Raw genomic sequence first — 6,452 nt, forward strand, 5'->3', positions numbered from 1 at the left:
TTGCTTTTTGGGGGAAGTAATCAGTAATTAGTTACTGATTACTTTTTTCAAGTAACTTGAGCAACACTGGTGAAGAGGAGCTTGGATGTGTGTTCCCTTTCCCGGATTCACTGGATTCTCTGGAGCCCTCTTCCCCCCCCATCACTGTATATAAATATCACTTGGTGTCTAGCTGTAAATAAACTCCGTTTATTGCATCATTCCTGCATTTAAGTCCTGCCTGTTTAATCGTGACAGCATTAAACTCAGTTTCTGCTGGTCTTTGGTGTGTACTTATACTGCATTATCTATATAAACAAACTACAAACACTTCTGAACTGAGCAGCACAGATTCACAGGCCTGCTTTACTTTAAATCCTTCTCTTAGCAGAGTTGTGATCATTATTTTACTGATGTCATGTTTGGATTTAGATACAGCTCCTGCTGTGTTTTAATGACTCCCGGTCAGTGATCATGTGCAGATTTGTTTTGCCAGTATTATTGTAACTGTGCAGAAATGCAACACAGCCTCAGATCTATTGTTTCTAAATCTTACTTAAACAAGTAAAACAAAACTCTAAAAGAAACTCCAGACCACTCACAGGGACATTTTCTCAGCTTATTTTAAATAAAGAGATTGTATGAAGTGTTTCTAACTTAAACTCTGTATACCATAATAAGTTAATTTGCCTTGTCCCCCTGTAGTACTGTACCCCTGATGCTGACATTTGGCAGTACTTGTGAGGTATTGAAGCCTATTTTGCCAAATTACAGAAGTAAATAAAATTCTTAGACTGTTCAGATGTGGGTCTGTGCATTCGGAGATGTTTAGCCATTAGTGTCCTTGCTCTGCATGGCTTTCACGCTGCGAGCTGTCTGTCTCACAGTAGTGCCATCTTGACTCAGATGAGCACAGCTTTTGAAAGGTTGGCATTCATGCACCCTTAGCTTGGGCGGTATTGCACAAGGTTTTCCAGGAAGTGGTCTCTTTTTCAGACATTGGGATGAGTTGGAAAACACATGACAAGTCCAACTCCCTCAGACTAAAGTCTGCTGCCTTACCTGACTCCTTTCTCTGCAACAGCAGAGGCTAAAGAAGCCAGATTCTTCTAAATCGGCTAATTTACTGGTTTGAATGTAAATAAATTTAAAAGTTACGGTTCAAATTTTTATTACTTGCATGAAATGGAAAAGCACATCCAGTGGCTGCGGAAACAAACTTAGCAGGTAAATCTTCTTACGAGAATCAATACTTAAAGCCATTTTAATGGGCTAGAAATATGACTGTGCCTCAAGTTTCCAGCAAGTTTCCACTTTTGCTGGAAATTTAGCAACACAAAGGTGGAAAAACCTCAAAAATAAATGACAGTGTCAGATTCTAATCAGCAATAGTTCCATAAAAATAAGCCAGTGTCATAGTGGTCTCATACAGGGGTGGAGCTAAGCTGTGGTTATAGCCAGTGCAGAAAAAGTGTGGCCACAGAAACTCAACATGAAGCCTGTTAGGGAGCTCCAAAAAACCTCATAGAACTGGAGTTACATCCAGTAACTACTGTTTTCCTAGTAAAAGCATTTTGCTGTGGAAACATTTCCACATGGAAACATTTTAACATCAAAACCACTAAAATTGTAATTATCTTATAAACTTTACCATCACTTTTACATCCTCTCCAATTAAGGGCTTCATAAAATCCTTATTAGTCTTCATGATGTACAAGGCAGTCATGCCTTTATAATTAAGCGTTTGATTAACCATCATAGGAACGACAGCACTATTTGCTATATTAATGCAGGGCATCAGTTTCTGTTTCATCCCAAATGTGAGTAATCGTCTCAGTCTGGCAAGTCATATAAAAATTGTCTGTCTCCTCCATTGGTCTCTGAGGATGAGCGGAGCCTGTAAATCACTTTGAAGGATGGCAAATAAGGCTAAACCCTTGGAGCAGACTAAGACAGACATACCAGGATTTCACGATGGAGGAAAAAAAAGTCCTATTTCCTTATGAATCCCAGTTAGAAGTTAGTGGGAGTAACAGCAGGGGGAAGGCAAGGAGGCAAACAGGAAACAGAAGGATGCCATGGTGTCTGAGATGCTTAGCTACTCTAGACTTGGACTAAATCGACTCCACACTGACCGAGAAGAAACAGCACTCTGTTCTTCAGAAACTTGCTCCACCCTGAGCTCTGCATCCACAGTGCAGCAGGATAATAAGTCCAAACATATCTCAGAGCTTTGAAGAACTACTGGGAGACCAAAGAAGGCTTACTGTTACGCAGATCCCTTACTGCGACCTGACCTAAATCCATGTGAACGTTTAGAAGTTCTTTGAGACGTCTTCAGATAATTCTCTGACAACACGACTTATAGTTTGAGCAGGCTCGATGAGTCCGTGCAGCTCAGGAGCTCCACGTTAAAGCAAAGTAAATTAAGCTATAATGAAATTCTAATTTCATTAAATCTGTAAAAGTTTATCAATCAAAGCTTCTAAAACACAACAGCATGACAAATGTGGGAAATTATTTGTTTTCTTACGGTTTAAATATTGCAACAACCTTCATCTCATCTCCAGCTGGTTCAAAGTGACCCTCTTTGGTTTCTTACTGGTTCTCACTGATGGCATCAAATCCCATCATGAACTCTTCTGAGTTTCTGGATCATTTAGAACCAACTTTTAATCATCTCTTTTAACCCTCTGATATCCAAGTCATCAGAAGTGCTAACCTTACATTTTGGAGAAATGTAAAACAGACTGCTGCTTGTTAAGACTTGGGAGAACAATTTAGTAACCATTAAAAGAATATCAAGTAGGCTTATTCTGACAGGTTAGGGTTAGGTTTACACCTCAGTGGGTCAAAGCTCATCTTGATCCGTCCCTAAGCTCCATATTAGCCAGCTCACAATTCCTCACATGCTGCCCTTCTTGGTGGTTACAAGGAGCCATCAGGATCTCATGGTTTTGGAACAACCTGCCTGAGGAGATCAGCCTCACAGAATCAGTGACATACTTTAAAATAACGTCTTAAAACCTTTGGCATTAAACGTGGTGTCTTTCAGTGTCTGACTCCACCTTTGTTTGTCCTCTTCACCGTTTCATTTTTGTTTACCATTGATGTTTTTTTTTTTTTAATCCCAATTTTTTTATGGCTTTTGTGTAACATTTGTCTCACTGTTCAAAATCTTGTCTTTGACTATTATATTTTTTGCTCTTTTGACTAGCGCTTTATAAATGCTAAAGCTAAAATATATTTTATTATTACATACATGAGTGTTTATGGAATAATGCAGTCTCTTACATCCTCACTGACACCTTATATCTGTGCATCGGCACTGTCACCTGCATGTCCTTACTGGATTCTGGCACATGCATGGAGTGAAGTGCACCAGCAGGGGGCAGAGGAGAGCTTGAGAAGTGGTTTCCAGCTGTCAGTGACCTGTGTCACCGTGCTCTTGCTGAATTCGGGTCACCTGCGAGTGAACAGTGGGATTTATATAATGCATGATTATTTGAAATGAAGCACATCACTTCACCATCAGCACCTCTGATCTTCATGCGAGCCGTGGGATCACAGCACCCCTTCAGGGCTTGATGAAAGCGATGCAGAGACGTGATCAGCACCAGGCTTTAAATGATCAGATCCCCCTTGTGTGCTGACATACAGATGCTGAAATCCACGAGGGTGTTTCTGCTGCATGCTAATTGTAGTTCTGTTAGCCTGTATGAGAGTCACATCAGATTAAAGCAGGTCACCATGTGACTCCTGTGCAGCAGGGAGGAGAAGGAATTGCCAATGAAATCGTATCTCCTGTAATTTTATGTATCTAAGTTTATCAATGCCTTTCATCAGTGCTTTTATTTTTTCTGAAAGCTGCACATTGTAAAACTCACACGGCGCTTCTCTTAGCTCAGAGATAAAGAATAATGCTGAAAACCTGTGAATTTTTCAACAGAGAAAATCTAAGTGCTATAAATAGTGCTGAGATTTTGAATTAAAATCATGCAATACTGGAGTTATTCACATCACGCTACTTGTTATATGTTATTTTTGCAATACTCCATCACCTGGGTGATATCCCTTGAGCATTTCACATCGAAACATTTCTACTTAAATACTCTTTTTAATAAGGAGATCTTTCCTTAAGTAGCCTGCTTTAGTGTGACCACAAAGCTGACAGCAGAGTAAGTGAAAACAGCCCATAGAGCAAATAAAAGTACATCAGAGGAACAGCTCAAAGTTTGAGATGCAAGGTTGAGATGGTTTGGACATGTGCAGAGGTGCAATAGTGCAAATACTGGACAAAGGATGTTGAAGATGAAGCTGCCAGGCAGGAGGGAAAGAGGAAGAAAGAGGAAGAGGAGGTTTGTGGATGTCATGAAGAAGGACATGCACAGGTGATATGGAGGCAGATGATCGGCTGTGGTGACTCCTGAAGGGAATAAAAATAAGGAAAATTGCAGATAAAACTGTTGTGGTGACACTGATTCTACTAAAGGAACAGGCATGAGTAGAAATGTAGAGTCCAAAGTTTAATCTCGCCACAGGGCACATGCTTTAAAGACAACACGTAAGCATACATAAGGTACAATGTAACTACACTGTTACCATAATCTGAATCTCATGGTGTCAATCAAACCTTCACCATGACGGCAGCATCTGGAATTCAACATGTAGAGAATGTTGAGGGTCTGAAATGATGGTTTGTGTGCTTGAAAACACCCTGACATCAAATAGATGAAGCTTGTAAAGCACGGCTCAGGTGATCTTTCAGCCATCTCTGACCGTCTTCCCCATTTGCTCCTCTTTTTAGGATTAATCATAGAAAAGAGAAGTACTAACTCAATAAATGATTGTAAATTATATTTACATGAAAACATTGCAAGTTCCTTGAAACAAACAAAAAAAAAAACTAGCACTGAAAAATGTAACTTTAATCAGCGGTGGTTCAGAGACGAAGGGAAGGGGCCCAATCCAAAAATAAATAATCATTTCTTTAGGCTTTAGCTGCATTTTCATGATGATATCTCCAGTTATACCAGTTAAGTTAATCAAGGATTGTGATTGTGATAATGCTCCACTCCCTGCAGAAGATAATTACAGAGTCATCGACACACCTAACAATAATTCTTGATCTGACTGCTCTGACCTTAATTAGCAAATAAAACAAATAAAAGTGGTGAAAGCACACAACCCCGAAGGGATCCAGTGGATGATGAGCACCTACCAGGTACATTAACCCAACTCTGTGGGATCTGGTTGTTAAAAAGTAAGTGAGCCGACTCACTGCGACATTGAAATCAGATGAAAGCCTTTGTGTAAGAAAATATGGCTGAATGAAATTAAAAGCAGAAGACAAGTTAATAAAAAGCAAACATGCATGGATCTGATTTCTTTCGCTGCCACTTAGTGCAGTGTTTTAACAGTGCAGCCCGTTTCCCAATGTGCCCTAAAGGCAAACTGTGTGGACTTCAGCATGTCACACACTGCATATAAAACTTCAGATTTAACAATGCGATCAAATGTTTTCATAATAACTGATGTGAGGGCCACAGAACTATGATAACTGAGTGCAGTAAGAGACTTACCCTTTGGCGCTGTCATCACAGCAGATTCTTTCCATATGCTGGGAACTTTCTGTCATTCCAAAGAGGATGGTAAATGGATGCAATACTTCTGTATTTTCCCTCCCAGACCATCAGGACCAGGGCCTCTTCTCTCTGTGATAAATCTGAAGGATTTGCACATAAGTGTCTCATTAATTTTGATTTTAGAATCAGCTACATGTTTTCGAGAAAGCTCTTCATTAAAATGAGATATATCAAGCCTACATAGGCCTTTTAGGCTCGCTCTGCATCAAACTATGGTGTTTATTCCTCTGCAGGCCAGCTTCAAGGGTCCCTTCTTTAGCTTTACTCTCCTTTGGGAGTTTATTGCCCCCTCATAATGAGAGAGCTTCTACTGAGAAGATGTTTACATGACTTACTTTCCACATGTGAGCAGAATCTGCAGACGCTCTCCTTGCACCTGACATTTAGTTTTATGTCATTGTTTATATAATGATTTAGGAGTGATTTGATAGTCAAGCGTGCATCATGATCCAAATGCCGCGGGTGCCTAAAAGTTTCAGCTTTGACCGCCTGAGTGGGATTGATATACACACTGCTTTGACATTACTGAGGCATAGCTGCAAACAGTTTGGCTTAGAAATCTGGAAGTGCTTGATTGGAAGGAGATGTTGTTTGTATTTACATGATGTTGAACTCTTGAGCTGTAGTGATGTGCGATACCACTGATTTCCTTTCTGATCCGATACCAAGTAAAATCCAGGGTGGTATCGACGATACTGATCCGATACCGATACTCTGTACAAAAACTTAATGTTTCATTGTATTTCATAATACAATATAGAATTGCATTATGTAATTGTAATTGTAATAATAATATAATAATATAGCTTCACAATGATTACAGGACAT

The sequence above is a fragment of the Perissodus microlepis genome, chromosome 8, assembly GCF_051167445.1.
Source record: "Perissodus microlepis isolate ML-2025 ecotype Zambia chromosome 8, ASM5116744v1, whole genome shotgun sequence".
NCBI lineage: Eukaryota > Metazoa > Chordata > Actinopteri > Cichliformes > Cichlidae > Perissodus > Perissodus microlepis.